The 18,702-nt window shown below is 41.0% G+C and overlaps 1 long non-coding RNA gene across 1 annotated transcript; it reads left to right on the top strand.

Annotated features, from left to right (window-relative positions):
* Positions 1-5,440: 5,440 nt before the first annotated feature.
* On the top strand, positions 5,441-10,795 carry LOC138752479 (uncharacterized). The gene is made up of 3 exons (XR_011350677.1): positions 5,441-5,517; positions 6,479-6,639; positions 10,510-10,795. It is a non-coding gene; the product is annotated as an uncharacterized lncRNA (long non-coding RNA).
* The last annotated feature ends 7,907 nt before the right edge of the window (positions 10,796-18,702 follow it).

The following is an 18,702-nucleotide window of genomic DNA, read 5'->3' as shown; positions in this document are numbered from 1 at the left end:
GCTCCATCACAGTCTGGTATGGGAACACCAATATCCCTGAGCTTAAAGCCCTGCAAAAGGTAGAGGGCACAGCCCAGGACATCACAGACAAAACCCTCCCTACTATTAAGAACATCTACAGAGAATGCTGCTGTCAGAGAGCAGCAGCAATCTTCAAAGATGCACACTAGCCAGCACATATTCAGTTCTCGCTGCTACCATCAGTAAAGAGGTAGGACAGGCACCCAGTTGGATTTGGACCATGCTAACCAGTCAGACCCTTTCAAGCTGCTGTGTGAGTGGGGTGCTAGCCGGGCAAATTGCCTGGTTAACCCCATTTTGCATGGCAGCTTGAAAGGGCCTAATGTTGTACTGTTGCTGCAGAGAAATGGATTGGAGATCAATTCACATAAGGAGTTTGTATATTCTCCCCATGTCTGCGTGGGTTTTTTCTGGTGGGGGTGTCCGGTTTCCTCCACCATTCAAAACATACCAATATAAATTGGGTGGCACAGACTCATGGGTCAAAATGGCCTTTTACGTCCTGTATGTCTAAATATTTAATTTTTTTTTAAAAAGAGCGGAAGAGAGGTTAAATTGGAGTCTCCCCACCCCCCCCCACCCCCAATAGATGTAATCTACTGTGATCATTGTCTGAAGAGAACAAAATCATTTAGGACTCCTTCCACCCAGCACACAGAATCTTTCAGGGGGCTGATGATAGTTTTCAGGCATGGAAACTGGTCCGGCTTAGGAGATCAAGGGTGTAATTGTGGGTATGAATGATTTTATCCCTGGGATAGGTGAAAGAGACCATACTAGTCTCGTGAAGCCAGGAAGAGCTCTCCTGCTTTTTCCAAACTAATGTTTAATCTGGACCAACAGCTGACATTGAGCAAGTATGACATATTTTTCTATCATCTATCATAACCTCAAGACATTGCAAGGCTCTTTAAAGCTAATTAACTAATTATTGAGACAAACTCTGCCAACAACAAAGCAAAGATGAGTATGTCAGCTGTTTTAATAATATTACGTGATATTTATAAGCCAGGAGAGACCAGTGAAAACTTTGCTCTTCAAATAACGTAGAATTTGGAAAATGGGCAGGATCTTGGTTTAATATCTCTTTTAAAATACAGCACATGCAATGATTATGGCACATTTCTTCAAAATTGTACACATTCAGTTCATGCTTGGAATGGCTCTTGAATCCACAACTTACTACAGGCCCTTTTATAAAGAAAAATAATGCAACCGTAAAGGCAGAGATTCTCTGCTTTCATGTTGCTGACCCTACCCTCATAAATGCTCCATGAGTGGCTCCAAGATGCCGACTCCGATCCTTCTTCAGGACTGTGGCAGAAGTTGAGCGGAGCGCTCCACCTTGTTTCATAAATGTACTGCCGCTGCAAGCAGGTGGCTAGGGGCAGGCTGATGACGTCGCAAGGATGTCATCAGCCCGTGATCCAAGACTTCATACTCTTCTCTGCTATTAGTTTTAAAGTTAGAGGTTTGAAGATGTTGAGGAATTACAATGACTGGGCAAGTCAAGCATCCTTTACCATGTTTTATTGGGATTGAACTGTGTGACAGATTATGTTGTATTTTATATTGTATATAGATATGTTTTAAAGGAGATAAATTGTGGCAGGGTTTTAGTGCAGGTCGCATACAAACACTTCAAAACAGATCTTATTTAAAATACTGGAGTTCTGCTCAAGCCAGACAGGCCTGGCTCTGAGTACCTTTGCAAAAACTTTGAAGAGTGCCCAAGGGACTTCACTAACGGATTGTTGTTTTGAAAAGCAACAGATGAAAGAACTCGGAGGATTAGGTCCGGAGCTGCAGGCTGTCTGAGTGCAGTTTGCAGTTTGCAAGGAGAGAGAGAAAAAAACAGGTTTTTCTCTGAGAGAGAGAGAGAGAGAGAGAATTCAGTACTACAGTGCTACAGTTCAGCAGCAGTAGCTGGGACTGAAATATGACAAGCTGGCAAGCTTGTGGAAAAACCCCATTTTGAAGACTGGTTGTGAACTCTTAGTTCAGCCTGGTCAAAGTCCTTGTGGTTCATACAAGAGGAGAGAACTGGCTGCCTAATGTTTCACTTGAAATAAGGGAAAAAAAAAGGAACTCTGTGGAAAACCCTAATGGGGCAAGTTTCTTCAGCAAGACACTGATGTAGCTGATTAGAATAAATCAGTTTGTGTCCAGCGACCAACAAATCTCTCTCTGAAAACTGACAAGAACCTTCCTGAGCGGTAACCATTTACCTTTCAAGCACCAAAGCCTGGTGAACTTCATAAATGTTAAATTATGTGCACAGTCTAAGAATTGCCTGCAAACTGAACTTGGAGGAATGAGAAGTGAGATTGGACTGTGAACCAAAAAACTTTTCTAAACTTATACACACATTACATACATGTGTGCTTAGAATTAAAAGGGGGCTAAGTACGTTAATAGTAATAAATTATCCTGTTTTCATGTTTAAAGATAATTAAAAGCAACTTTTGTTTAAGTAACTCCCATTTGTCTTGATAAATTTCTGTTGCTGCTGGGTTTTGGGGTCCTCTGTTTAATCAGGTCTGCTCTAAAAATAATCTGTGATACTCTGACCACAACGAAACACGGATGACAACGTTGTGGAGCATGGTTGTAATGATAACACTGTCATGATAATGAATATGTATGAGATGTACCGGAAGTCACGTGGTATGAGAGGGAGATAAGAACACAAGCAGGAGAACAAAGGGAAACGGGAAAATAAAGCCACTGAGAAGTTTACCTGATAAAACTTGTGTTTAATGTTTTATTAACTTCACATTTCGGGCCACAAATGTGACAAACACGTCCTTGGCACTTTCAATATGCTGTAAGAAACCCCCCACCCCACTCCATAACCTCTCACTCATTCAGGGTGAAGGGAGCTGCAAAGGGTGGAGCAACGCAGATACCTCTGGCCACTTCTCTGCTTCCAGCACCAAGCTGGAGTGGCAACACCAGGCAGAAGGATCAATGGCCGTCTTCGTTACCCATAATCCCCAACGCAGCTGGAACCACTCTTGGAAACGCAGAGCAGTTCCAGCTCCGTGTAGGATTATGGATAACGAAGATACCCATTGTTCGCCGCATATTTGTGCTGTCATGTTGATGGAGGGTGACATGGCAACTGTCACCATGGAGGATGCACCAAGGTGCCGCTCCACATAAACGTGATGCTGGAGCAGCCTTATAGGGCTGCTCTATAAAAAGGTAAGTGCAGATTTTTCTCCAGGGATTGAGCTGGCCTCAAAGTGGAGGCCCTCCATAAAAACACCTAATATCTGAGATGAGACTACTAATGCAGAAGAAAAATGCCATCAGGTTCCAAATCAAGTCAATGGGACTCAAATAGCTCTACCACCTGATTATGTGCTATCGGGTATGTTAATCCAATGAGGAAGCTGGACACAACACCAGGGCACGATGACCTTTCCTGATATTTTCAGGAGTGACCACCATATCTCTGCCAGAAAGGGGACCTCAAAATCTTTCCCTGTCTGCTGTTCCATTTGCTAATCAGCTATTTGCATCAAAAAAAATTTCAGAACCATTTTAATCCTCTCTCAATATGTTTTCTGCCAAGCTGAGTGTAATTCATAACTACGGAAGTAAATTAAGACAAAATGGTTTCCTTTCAATTAAGTATGCAGTAGCCTCAAGTAACCAGCTGTAATTCTATTTAATGAAAAAATTAAATTATTCTCTTCACTTCATTGCCTTTTGTGACACACACACACAGCGTGTTTCATTAAATGAAGTGGAATTATATCTCCAAAAAGGCCTTATTTTTGTATGATACAAATAAAGAAATGATAATTAAATGAATGTATAGTTGATTACTTCTAGTGGATAATCAAGTACCCTCTTAAAAGTATCGATCCAACAAGTTGGCAGGCAAATTTATGAAATGAATCGATGTCATTAAAATTCTTGTCAGTGTAACAAATCTTTCATAGGGTAATTACATATCAGGACAAAACACTGTGTAAATCTGTGGAGGAGTAAATATGTCTCAGTCAGAGCTATGAGTCCACTTCTCAACCAGGCAAGAAGTAACTATAGTTTGGAGTATTAGTTCACTATTTGGCTATACTAATGGTCAGTCTTTGAATAATTTGCTCACATTAGTATTCTGTCCAAACTTTAAGTGAAAAGTTCAGGTTCAGCCGAGAGAACCAGGCTCAGATGTACCAAAGATGCCTTTTGTAGATATATAGTCTTCCAGTAAACTTGAATAGACTTTCTCAAGCTCCGTTAAAATGGGTATACAGATTTTAAGTTTCACGGTTGACAATCCATTTTTGATATCGAGACATTAATACAGAGTTTGCATATGGGGCCAAGGCCGAGTCATTATTTTCTGCAGCAAAAAAAAAACAATCCACTGGTTGACCCACTGGTGGGTCAAACAGCAATGGTGAGAGAGAAGATTGGTGTTTTGGGTCTGAACTCTTCATCAAGACTGAGGGGAAATAGGAAGTATAGCGAGGATAATGTAGGAGGGATTTGACTGGGGCCAGTAGGGCATTAGTGAACCAGAGGGTGGTGAAGGATAATGAACAATGAACCATAGACACTACCTTACTTTGTATTTTTTCTTTTTCTTGCACTATTTTTATTTATTTTGTAAATAAATTGATTCTGATCAAATGGGTTGATTGACACGTGCTAAACACAAGCCTGTGAACTTGCCTGTGAACCCAGGAATCAAGCACCAATCGGCCTTTAACGTGGCCAGTGTGAAAGCAAAATCTGCTCAACGCCGGCGTCATATGATGTCATCTCACACCGGGGATTGCCAGCCTCGACCCCTAGTACAATCCCCGGCATCTGCAGATGCCGGCATTGAGATCAGGCAAGTGTGAAACGGGCAATTGCATTACAGGCACTTCCTATTAAAGGTAGAATTTTACACACCAAGGATAAACCCTTGCAAGTGTGAAAGCGTTCAGTGTCCTGGTTAGGAGTGATCTAGTGTGAAAGGCCAAAACCCCATTCCTATCCTGGGACACTGAATGGCCGATTTACTGGGATGCAAGTGTGAAAAGGGGTACAAAGACAGAGAGAGAGAGAGAGAGAGAGAGAGAGAGAGAGAGAGAGAGATGAGAAAAGGGGCACAGTGGAGCAAGATAAATCATATACGTAAAGCTGGAGATGGCTAGTTAGAGGGTGATGTCGAAACAAAAGCCAGTGTAGAGAAGGTGATAATGGTGCATAATAGAAACTATTAGGGGAGAGTTGAGGGATAAATGGGATCAGATTGAATTGAGGATTCTGTTGGTAAATGTGGGTGGAAGAGGAAGGAAACAGAAGGGGAAAGGGCATCCCTCTCTCACTCCCCCCCCCCCCCCATCCCGACAGGCACTTCAGCCAGGGGTTTCCCTGTGACGCCAGCACATAAGCACTGACATCACAGGAGTAACTGGGTCAACCATTTTGCTGGTAAAGCTGCCAGTGGACGCATCCTGGTTAAGTTTAACTGGGTTCCCTACCTCTGAGGTAGGTCAGGGACCTGGTTGGATTTGGACCATGCTGACAGGGTTGGACCCTTTCAAGCTGCCACGTGAGTGGGGCACTAACTGGGCAAGTTGTCCGGGTAACCCCATTTTACACGGCAGCTTGAAAGGGCCTATTGTGTTGTATTTACAAAAGCTACCATTTAATTCTATGACATTTTGAGAGAATAATATAATTCCAGAAAATATTTAAAGAAACAAAATAATATTAGGTTCATCACATCATTGAGTGGGGAGGGTATTTCCAGGCATGCCCCCCCCAAATGTTATTGTGGCCCCGCAGCCCACTCACAGCATTAGTGTCCCTAGGAGGTTGCGGACTGCACCAGGTGATGCTGTCACCATAATGAAAACCAAAAGGTATAAGCACGTGCATTTGTCTGAAATGCCGAAGGGAGGGAAAGTGTGACACTACAGTGGACAGCAGAGGTCCATGACAAGTATGTGAGTTCTCAAACAGCAGTTTGTGCTCCCTCCCCCACCACTGTGGCTACCTGTGATAGTACAGATTCTATCACCAATGTGTATATGTACATATGTAGTGTAGGATGACTGTGATTGGCTGAGAACGTAGCCACACCTACTGGCAGGTCTTAAAGGATTGCTCCTAGCCAGACCAAGTCATTCTGGACTGGTCGACCTACTTGTGATATGCTCCAGTCTTTTAGTTATTAAAAGCCTTGATTTGGACCAACAAGTCTTTGGTTCTTTCGACGCACACTACACTACGCTAATGCCCACCCGCACCCCCCCATTAAATTGTTTCTGACGCTGACTCTGGTTCATCAGAAGAAAATCATGTCAAGCACAGCAGACTTCACTCATGGCAAGTTGCTTTGGAAAGTCCTGGTGATATTAATGACTTTAAAATTTTGGGAATGGAAGTCTTGAGCGATTAGTAATCATAATTGTGCTCAGCTTTGCCTGCCAATGTATCACATTAGGCTAAAGACTAATGTTTGCTGGATATGGGGTACAAAGGCTCAGCATGAAAACTCAGCAGCCTCCCCAATGAACTGGTGGATAAGCTGGCTGATACCTCAGACATCTGACAAAATGAAAGGACTGGGAAGGATGCATTCGACGCATTCGGCTGGCTGAATAGGTAGGTAGTCTTTCTGTTTGCAGTAATACATAAAAGCTGGTGTGAGTTGATGGACCAATTCTGTACATAGCCCCCTCTGTTTTGCACAGAAACCAAAAAAGAAATCAATGTTTCATTACAATTTTCCACAGTTTTCTGGTAACCTTTGGAGAAAATGAGGACTATATTCTTTGGCACTTAGTTCTTGTCATGTAACAGCTCATTCATTCAAACTGTTTTGGTTAAATCCACATGGACCTCAGAGGCAAGTCTCAGAGTATGTGCATTGTTGGATGTGATTCTGACACCATCTATGCTCTCTTTCTGCTGACTGCCAGACTGTTACATAACAACAAATCATCTTTGTTTCATTCACTGTCCAGCACTTCAACCAAGATTTCTAAAAGGGAAGAAGGCTAGGTTCTACCTTCAGAGTTGATTATGAAATCATAAAGAGCACTTCTATGCTATTGGCTGAATTTTGGCTGCTGCTCTTGTTCACGTGGTCCAATTGTCCAAGGATCATTTTTAAAATTCTTAAATAAATTGTTTCTTTGCCACAATGTAATAATTAAGTAAAATCACAATTGGTCCCAAAACTCAGGGACCTTGAATATGTACTGGTTAATTAACCATCAGCTTGCTGCTAAATCATACAAAAAAGGAATCCCCAGATTAGAATGCTGATCATTACCCTGTTTACAAATCTGCTGAGGGGTAGCATTTGGAATACAGCATCACTGAGAGGATAGGGAACATAAACTAAATTCTGCTGGGCTTTCAGAATCTGTAAGATCATCAAATGAGCAACAATTGCCCTAGATCGCAACATTTCTCACACCTTTTCTTAACAGATGCAGTAGGATGTGACAGGACCAGGTACATGATTGATTCAGTTATAGGTACTAAAGAATTACCTTCACCTGTGGGCTTACACCCAGGCAAGGGGACTGTTTCTTTAGAAGAAAACGGAAGAGTTTAGAGACCCAACAGAGATTCAATCAGTGTAGGACTGTGAATTGGTTTATTGTAGAATAATAAAACTATTTATACAATCTTATAGTTTCCATTGGCTTTTCCAAAGGGCAATAGAACAGTCCAGCACAGGAAGCAGCCCTTTCCCCCAAAATATTTTGTCTCCCCATGCAGTGCGTTTCATGCATCTATCACTCTCGGGGTAAAACAAGATGCCTCACACATCTTTACAGTATATCTTCCACCTGTCAACGCAATGCTCCCTTATGTAATTGACATTTCACCATGGCCTGAAGACTTTCACTATCTCATAATTTTATAAACCTCTGTTAGTTCTCCATTCAGCCTCTGATACTCGAGAAAAAACAATCAAAGTTTGTTCACCCTCACTTTATAGCTAATATTCTATAATCCAGGCAACATTCTGGTAAACTTCTACTTTTTAAAATTCATTTAAGGAATATAGACAGCTGACTGAGCCAACGTTTAATTGGCCATTCCCAATTGCTCTTGAGAAGATGGTGGTGAGCTGCCTTTTTGAACCGCCTCAGTCCTTGAGATGTAGGAATTCCCTCAATACTGTTAGTTCCAGGATTTCAACCAAGCAGCAGTGAAGGAATGATGATATATTTCCGAGTTGAGATGGTGTTTACATATATCACAAAGTACATTCTACTGAGAGGAGTTCTTCTACAAACAGGTTATCTTTAACATTCACCTAGGCAGATAAGAGCATTATTTACAAACAAAATATTAATAGTATAGAAAGTGTTAGAGTGCAGGGAGAGCAGAACATTTGTATGTTGTAAGAAGAGAGGATCTATTAGAAACTCGCAGGATTCTGCCATTCTTTGGTGGTGTTATCTTGTGACTTACAGGGCAACTTCTAGATGGTGATGTCCCCATGCTTTTATTATTCTTGTCGTTCTAGCTGATCAAGATCAAGGGTTTGGAAGGTGCTACCCAAAGAGTTTGGGTGAGTTGCTGTAGAGTGGAACAATGACTGCTGTGTGTCAGTGATGGAGTGAGCGAATGCTTGCTTTCAGGTGCTTCTTAAGTGAGTTGCTATTGTCCTGCATTGTGGTGAGCTTGGCAAGTATTGTTGAACATACATTCATCCAGACAGGTGTAGAGTATTCCATCACATTCCTGACTTGAGCCTTATAGGATATAGGGAGTTTGGATGCAAGTTACTTGCCACAGGATTTTTTTATTTCTGAGCTGTTCTTGTTTTTTTCTTTCTTTTCTTCTTTGGCTTGGCTTCGCGGACGAAGATTTATGGAGGGGGTAAAAAGTCCACGTCAGCTGCAGGCTCGTTTGTGGCTGACCAGTCTGATGCGGGACAGGCAGACACGATTGCAGCGGTTGCAAGGGAAAATTGGTTGGTTGGGGTTGGGTGTTGGGTTTTTCCTCCTTTGCCTTTTGTCAGTGAGGTGGGCTCTGCGGTCTTCTTCAAAGGAGGCTGCTGCCCGCCAAACTGTGAGGCACGGTTTGAGGCGTTATCAGCCCACTGGCGGTGGTCAATGTGGCAGGCACCAAGAGATTTCTTTAGGCAGTCCTTGTACCTTTTCTTTGGTGCACCTCTGTCACGGTGGCCAGTGGAGAGCTCGCCATATAATACGATCTTGGGAAGGCGATGGTCCTCCATTCTGGAGACGTGACCCATCCAGCGCAGCTGGATCTTCAGCAGCGTGGACTCGATGCTGTCGACCTCTGCCATCTCGAGTACCTCGACGTTAGGGGTGTGAGCGCTCCAATGGATGTTGAGGATGGAGCGGAGACAACGCTGGTGGAAGCGTTCTAGGAGCCGTAGGTGGTGCCGGTAGAGGACCCATGATTCGGAGCCGAACAGGAGTGTGGGTATGACAACGGCTCTGTAACCACATTGTATATACGGGTATTCCATTTTAGTCTCTGGTCAGCGATAGTGGAGGATTCAATGATGTTAATGCCATTGATTGTCAACCTATCATGAGGGTCTTTGTCAAATGTCTTATTGAAGTCCAAGTAGACAACATACCCACAACAATCATTCATCACCTGCTCAAAAATCTCAAAAAGCTTCACAGGACATGGTGTGCTTCACACAAAGCCATGCTGACTATATCTAATAAACCTATTCATTTTCATGTGCAGGTAAATCCTATTTCTAAGAATCCTCTCCATTAACCTCCTTAATGCCAGCTTACATAGAACATTACAACACAGTAAAGGCCCTTTAGCCCATGATATTGTGCAAAACTCTACATACTTAACCCTCCCCACTTCATAAACCTCTATTTTTTCTTTTATTCATGTGCCTGTCTAAATGCCCCTATTGTTACAGCCTCCACCACCACCTCTGGCAATGTACCCACTACTCTCCGTGTTAAAAAAACTTACCCCTGACGACTCCCTTAAACTTTCGTCCCTTCACTTTGTACAGATGAGAGATGGTCCAGTAACTATCTCTAATGAAGATTTTTTTTCATCAGGCACTCTGTGATGCCATGAGATACAATAGCTTTAGAACAGTACCCAGGGTGGACTGATGGGAAAGTCTTAATTTCTACCAGTATAATTTTGTGGGAACTTCCTTTACCAGTGTAAATTTTTGACAAAATTTCTGCTGCAGCTGCAGTAATAGAATGGGAGAAGCCATGAGGCAATTCATCCCTTACATATTTTGGCCCCTCAATTATGTCTCTTCTTTCTGCAGACCTTATTACCTTCACATCGAGCAGACACATTTAATTCACAGGAGTTATGTGTTCAGATTGGCTATTTTAGACACTTGGATCCTAGTGCAATACAAAATGTTTCACAGGGATAATGGTGAAGCCAAACATTAAGACAGAGGACTGCAAGTTTTACGTTGCAGGTGGTGAATGTGTTGCTGAACTGTATTATTCTGACACTGAGCCTCTTAATTCACAGCTCTGAAATTGTCCGTCTTCCTTGGAACATCATTTTTAAATGTAGTGGACTGCACTAAAGTTTGAAGATAATTGGCTCCTCCCATGAAACTGGAGCGGAGGCAATGCAAAGCTTCTGAACGATGAAACAGTTCACTGCCCGTCCTAGTCATTGTGGTTGTTCTGCCTGTAAAACTAACTTCTTTACAAGTGTGTAATCCACTTTCCATCAATTTTTATGCACTTATCAGGAACATATGTATAAAGCAATTCCTTCTGAAGTATTAAAAGACATTATGTACGATTAATGCCTGTGAAACAAACTATATGGAGAGCCTCACCACTATGACACATTGACACCAAATACGGTATAGGCCTTCAGGGCCTGCATCCATGCACTTTGTGTAAAAGTTTAAGAACATTTTCTGGCAATATAGCCTTGAAATTGAAATTTTTCATCTGCAGATCGTTGTTATAAATGATTATACCTGGGGTATATCATGTCAATAATTATGACGATTAGGAGATTGGTCGGAGTATTTCCAGGATGATTCACTTTAGCTTGGATGATGTTTTTCACCACATGATTCGCATTTGCAACAATATCACCAACTGCACACAGTATATCTCCCATATTACAAGCATTAGCTGGAACTGTGGGTCTTATACTAGGGATCATGCAGAGAAAAGGGCATTGACTCATTGGTCTTGAGTACAGCAGTTAGGATGTTATGTTGAAGTTGCATAAGACATTGGTGATGCCAAATATGGAGTATTGTATGCAGCTTTGGTCCTACCTCCAGGAAAGATATCAATAAGATTGATAGAGTGCAGAGAGAATTTACAAGGATATTGCCAGGACTTTAGGAGCAGTTATAGGAAAAGGTTAAAAAAGGTGGCACAGTTGCCACAGCGGTTAGTGCAATGCCTTTACAGTGGCATGGATTGGGACTGGAATGGAATTCAAATCCCAATTGTCTTTAAGGAATTTGAGTGTTCCCCTGTGTCTACATGGGTTTTCTCCGGGGGCTTCGGTTTCCTCCCATCATTGAAAACATACCGGGGGTTGTAGGTTAATGGGGTGTAAATTAGGCTGCATGGCCAAAATGGCCTATTACTGTGCTGTATGTCTAAATTTAAAATTAAAATTTAAAATGTATTCCCTAAGCTTTTCAAATCTTTGTTAAAATCTTTTCTGCTTCATGGCAATGTCATTACTGGCACATGTCCAATGAAAGTGTTTCATAATCACCAATGGCTGTCCACTCCAGCGTGACTGGTCCAGCTGATCTCTGCTGCCTTCCAGTAATACAGTTGCACAGAAAATTTGGATGAGTTAGGATGTTCCTCATTTGTGTAGGATATGATATAATACAGATTGAGAAGATCAGAATGCCAACTTCGCACCTGGTCAGAAAAGTCACACATTTCTAGAATTTAGCATCTGACAGAAAAATAATGCTTTCATAAAAATATTCTCCGAAGGAATACTTTGTCTAAATGTTACCCTCTTTTAAGGCACTAAATACATGTAATGCCCAACTTATCATCCGGGAATTATTTGTGAAATTGGACAAAAATATGTTAGATAATATGGCAGTTTGCTCACAGAATCATCAGCTTATAATAAGTGTCATAGAAAACTATCAGTTTCTTTCCACGGGCAGTGAGAATGCTTAACAACTAAAGGAACTGCTCAGTCTAATCATTCGAGATTTTTTTTTGTATAGATGAAATACTTGCCTGCATATGTATTGTTTGTCTGTATGTGCATTATGTCTGGTTGTGTGTCTGCATGCTTTTAACCAATCCTTACATGTAAAGGTTATTTTTCCGATGCCCTTTAATTTTTTTGTGGTAATGTGAAAAATGTTCATTTATGTTGCTGTCCAACTATCCAGAAAAAAATCATCTCACCATTTAACCCAAGACCCTTCATGATCTGAACACTTCCATCAGTGCCTCTCTTGGCCTACTGAGGCCCAAGGATAAAAGCTCTAATTTCACAAGTGACCCTTCATAACTGTAACCACATCACCTAATCATTCCTGCTAGCCCCCAAATAAATCTACACCACACATTATACATGCATTTATAGCCTTCAAATCATAGTACAACAAAATTTATTGTACATCTGTAACACTTTTCAGGTTCTGCTGACAGGTTACTGACCTGAAACTAACATTCCTTCCCCCCCACCATTGGCATTTTCTGGTAATTTATCACATTAGGACTGTGGCAATTCAAAAAGGGAAGTCACTGTCACTCCTTAAAAATTATAAGGGATGCCTACACCATGTGGAACTAGCTGGTTTGTCAAAATCAAGGTTTCCTTCAGATATATAGAAAATTCTAATATTTTTAATGAATAATTTCAGTAACTTCTTACTGAACAATGTATCAGTTTTTGCCTGCTATAGCTGATAAAATTATGCAATTGATCCAGGCAGGGAAAGTAACCAAGGATAAGTAACTCAGGTTTTAATCTGGTGTTGTCTGTAAGGAGTTTGTACATTTTCCCCGTGACATGCATGGGTTTTCCCAGGTGCTCTCACCTCCCACCCTCCAAAAACAGAGTTATAGGTTAATTGGGTGTAATTGGGTGGTTGGAATTAGCTTCTACAGAGTTTTAAATAAAATTTTAATTTAAAAAAAATATTAAAGCATTGATATGGTGCTTCCTTCCCTGAACTTCAATGCACCAGTGCCCTCTGCAGGACAACCTAAGATCACATTATTTAAAAAGTGAAACCTGCAGCTTCAATAATGTAGTCTTACTTAGTAGATTGGCTTCCTGAAAACTGGCAGTATCAGACCGGCTGCTCATTTATTCATTCAAGCTCTATTTTCTGTGCTTTGTTGAAAGTAATGAAGGACAGATCAAATAGATGACATCTGGCTTCTCTGATGCTGCCAGATTTTGCTCAACTGGCAACTGAAGTGGATAGCTGCAAAGTGGGTAAGTCCCTGAGAATGCTTCTGCCTGGATAGATTTCCCAATACAGCAACCCATACTGAAAGATTCACAAAGCAGCACTATCCATTGGCTCTGTACCCATGGAAGAGGTTACTTAGTTCATCTTGCTGATCTTGTTATTCCTTTTTCTCCAGCTTTTCCCTCTTTCATTTCTTCCTCAAAGTGCTGAATTAGACATTTCACAGATGTCATTTTTGAAGTAAAGCTACATTTAAAGTTTCGGGGGGATATAAAGGGGAACTTATATACAGAGATGGGTGGGAGTGTGGAACAAGCTGCCAGCTGAAGTGGGGAATGTTGACTCAGTTTTAAAATTTAACATGAATTTGGACAGGTACATGAGTGGGACAGATATGGACCGGGTGCAGGTAAGTGGGATGAGGCATAAAAAATGGATCGGCACTGACTAGAAGGGCCAGTTTCTGAGCTGTAATGTTCTATGGTTCTATCTAATGCTTTATGAAGATTTTATCTCCTTCACCTCATTATCCAACTAAGAGTACAGAAAGAACTTGCCTTTATTTGACTCCTGGAGATGACACATCAGACCACATACAATTTCTTCATTTCAAAGGTGCTAGCCTAAAGTGTATGAACATTTTAAATTAAGGATTTAAAACACTTCTAATGCTCTTATGTTAACACCAAGATGAAAACCTACAAGAACATGTAAAGATCAACTCTCCACTTATTTATTGCATTCAACATTCCACTTTGTTTCCTTTCCTGAGCTACAGTGAGCTGAGTCAAGTCACAGGGATGTCAGAATTCCTGGAATCGGAACATTAGTATAATTAGCAGAATATCCTGGCAGCAGAATGCCATTCAGACTTGTTACTGACCAATATAGGAAATAGAAAATATACTGGGTTGATTCTTGAGGGAACAGGCCAAATTGCAATGCAATATGGTGGGGATGTGGCGAACCGGCTCTGCGTTTGTCACGGCTGTGGCAGCAGAGCAGCCGTGTCAAGATGGCACCACCGGGTTTGCTTCCCTCGTGGTCAGAGTGGCCGCGCACATGCACTTGGCTGCATCGTTACGTCACCACCCATGCAGAGGCAGGACTTGCCAGCTGCATTACGAGGCACAGCGCAAGCTTTTCAAATATAACCAATGGAAGCGAAACTGACTCACAGTGTGTCATCTCATTATTTCACTCCCTCTCTGTAGCTACCGCTACAGGGAGATACAAAACAAAGCCTGCCCAAAGCAGAAAATTTTTTGACAGCTGACCAAAAAGCATTAAATTATTCACAATTTCAAAGCAGGGAAAAATGCAACAAAAACATTTCAGAACTCATTTAACCTAACTTAATTGTCTCTAATTAACTAAAACAAATTATTTCAAATAAGTATAAATTTCCTAGTCCTTTATTCTCTCTGTCTTCTCTCGCTGTTCAAATGGATGGAAATGCTATTCTTGAACCAGCCAGGCACAGATTCAACAGGAAGATTCCCTATGTAAGTATTGAGGCATTGCCTTTTGCTCTGCACCATTGGACTGAGGGGAAGTTGAGCGTACGCCGAATCAGAAAATTGCCCAGATTTGTGATTCCTGCATTCACATGGAAATCCTGAATTTGATGACACTTATGTAGAGATATGCCTGCAATTCCTCAAGCCACTGTTGCTTTTTTATCCCCTTTGTGATCCAGCCTATTATTACTCCTGTTTCTCTTGGATTCCGAGATCTCCTTTCACTTTCTAGAAAAGAGGCAGCTGTGGAACTAGAACTGTTGGATTCAAGTTTCTTATGGCCAAATTTCCACAGTTGGCAGGCAGGAACAAGAAGAGCTTTCTTCATATGAGTTGTTCCTTTCACAGCTGCTTTTGGAATGAATTGGAACAGAAATTAAAATGGTATTTTTTGTTATCATTATTTCACAAACCGTATATTTCAGTAGATAAGGTGATCTTCGGATAAGACGAGACCCCAATTTCAGTCTGAATTTCATGCTTTTAGCTCATATTGGTGGCATAAGATGACCCCTCAAACATACTGATACCATATGTGTGTTGTATGAGCTGGTGTCATGTTGACTGAGTTGGTGGGTGAAGCACCATCACAAAGTGATTAAGAGATAAAGTGAAACCTGAGACTCTAATAAATTCTTTCAAAAAGTGTGGCACCTCTAGTGTAATGGATGGTATGGAGGATGATTTATTGTGGGACACTGCCGACGAAGCCAAAGCTGACTCACCAGATTCAGAATGGGACCCATAATGATGACATGTAAACAGTCAGACTCTGGGTTGTGCTTGCCAAGTTATTTGCCTCAGACAATGAAGCTAGCGATTTTACATGGGTGTGATGTGTTTTTTTTTAATTTTACCCTTCTTTTATTGGTTTAACAGCACATCGTAAGGGATTTTAGTGTCAAGTAAAAATTGTATACACTACAGTAGCTTTTTAAAAATATATCAGGAGCTTAAAAATTTGTTATAGGGTGGGTCTGGGTGGGTGATGGAACAAATCAAGTGGTATTTTGAGTAGAATTTTAAGGTCACTGTTTTTGTATCTGACCTATAGGATGACCCTTTTTTTTTAATGAGTTTTTGGGTGCTTCAAGTGTCATCTTATCTGTCAAAATATATGATAGTTTCAAAACATATGGTTCTTTGTTTCTTCCAAAATTATTCCCACAACTCTTCCACTTCTGACAGGATGGATCCCAATCACTATCTGCAGATTGGACAGACAGCAAATATCTAATCAAGTCATGTTTAAGAAAGTGCATAAATGGAATCATGGAGACTCTCTGTATGTTCATCTATTTGTAAACATCCAGAGGTCCGGGATCCATTGGAAATGCAAATAGTGTTGCCTAGTTCATTCTTTCTCTTTATATTTAACATGAAGGAGGATTTTAATGTTTGCCCATCCCAAAAGTCCACAAAAAGTCCCCAAGCAAAAGTGAGTAAATATAGTATATTTCTTTCCTTAGGGAACATTAGTGAATCTGATCGATTTTTCCACAAGCCTGGTGTTTCATGGCCACCTTTGCTGACACTAGCCTTTTATTCCAGTTATATTTAATTGTTTACATTTAAATTTTAAGTTGCCATGGTGAGATTTGGTCTCTGGCTGCTTGTCCAATAGCAGGTAATAGGCTAACGCCTTATCTGAACCCACCTTGGCATCACAGAATCCACTTGATATGGATTTACTTTTGAATGTTCTATTTTGTTCATCACACTCAATAATCAGAATTAGGGATCTGCACTCTATCTCTTTGCAACTGGATGCTCGACATCCTCACCAGCAGACCCCAATTAGTGCTGACTGGCAGCATTACCTCCACTGACCATTAATACAGGGATACCTCAAGGCTGAATGTTTAATACACTGCTCTATTCCCCTATACCAAGTTTGGCTCCAACTTAATCCATGTTAATTCTTGATACCACTGTTGTTGGGCAAATGATAGGTAATGATGAGAATTTAGACTAAATATTAAAAGTCTTGCTGTATGTTGCTAGAACAATGCTCTTGTTCACAACATCAACAAGACTAACTAAGGAGCTTATTGTGGAGATTAAGATTAAGCTGATGGACCATGCACCTGTCTTCATAAGCAGGATGACAGTTGAAGGCATTAGCAATTTACTGGATATTTGCATATTGAAGGACCTCTTCTGGAACCAGCAATTCACAACAACTGTGGAAAAAACTACACCAAAGTGGTTGCTTTCTAAGAAGTCTTAGGATATTTGGCATGACATCCATTACTCTATTGAACTTCCACAGGTGTACTGTGGAGGCAATACTAACTGGTTGCATCTCAAGCAGGTTTGAAAACTTGAATACCCAGGAATGCAGAGGCCTGTGAAAAACCTCGCCAAGCCCACCATGGGTACCATTCTTCTATCCATTGAAGAGATTTATGAAGGTGGCCAACATCATTAATGATCCCCATCTGATCAAAGGAGCTGATTGTTGACTTTAGGAAGAGAAAACCAGAGGTATACGATCCAATGGTTATTGGGGGATTAGAGGTGGAGATGATGAGCAAATTTAAATTCTTGGGACTCACTATCTCAGAGGATCTTTCCTAGATCCAACATACTAATAGCATTATGAAGAAAGTATGTCAGCTCCTCTACTTGCTCAAGAGTTTATGGAGGTTTGGTATGACACCAGAAGCTCTGGTAAATTTCTACAGATGTGTGGTGAAAAGTATGCTGACTAGCTACATCATGGCCTGGAATGGAGACACCAATACCACTGAGCGGAAAGCTCTGCAAAAGGTAGTGGACGCAGCCCAGGACATCATAATCCAAACCCTCCCCACCATCAAGAACATCTGCAGGGAACGCTGCTGTTGGAGAGCAACAGCAATCATCAGGATCCACATCACCCAGCACTCGCTCTGTTCTTGCTGCTACTAGCAGGAAAGAGGTATAGGTGCCACAAGACTCACACCACCAGGTTTAGGAACAATTGCTACCCCTCCCTCATCAATAAACTCAATCAGGGACTCATTTAAAAACTCTTTCTTTTGGACTTCATTGATTTTTTAAAAAATTCTCTCTATATTGCATAGTCATTTTGTTTACATGTATACATTGTGTACAGTTTTTTTTGCACTACCAATAAGTGGTAATTCTGCCTCACCTGCAGGAAAATGAATCTCAGGGTGGTATGTGATGTCATGTATGAACTTTTGACAATAAATCTGAAATTATCACCATAGTCACAACCTCTTCCCACTGTTACATTCAGGAGCCTGAAATCCAGTACATCTAGGTTCTCGATTCTTCCAACAGCTATCAGGCTCTTGAACCTCACCATACTACCCTAACCATAAACTACTTGGGGACTGCCAAAATATCTGTCTGCACCTACTTTATTTGCACTAACTGCAACTGTGAATATTTATTTATCTATCCTTTTATTTATACTGGATAAATAACTCTATCCTTTCTCCGTCTTGTGGCACATCGTAGTAATTTAATTTATACTATTGTTGTTAGTGTGTCTTACTTTTCTGGGTGCAAAAGGTAAGAATCTTGGGGTATCTATATATTGTTCTTATGACAATAAACCCTCATACTCTCTTCAGAACCAACCACTATTGCATCAGTGTGATTTTCCTATTTCTCACATCGGGCATCTTCTCAGAGTAAAAGAAGAAGGAATCTGTGCCAAATTTAAAGGACTTTCATTTCACTCAATTGAGTTTAACAGCAATTAGCCAGAACGTTACAAATCATTTAATAATCTTACAAAGAGTA

Source organism: Narcine bancroftii, chromosome 2, assembly GCF_036971445.1.
Source record: "Narcine bancroftii isolate sNarBan1 chromosome 2, sNarBan1.hap1, whole genome shotgun sequence".
NCBI lineage: Eukaryota > Metazoa > Chordata > Chondrichthyes > Torpediniformes > Narcinidae > Narcine > Narcine bancroftii.
The sequence above is the reverse complement of the archived record's forward strand: the minus strand, read 5'-3'. Positions and strand labels throughout refer to the sequence as shown.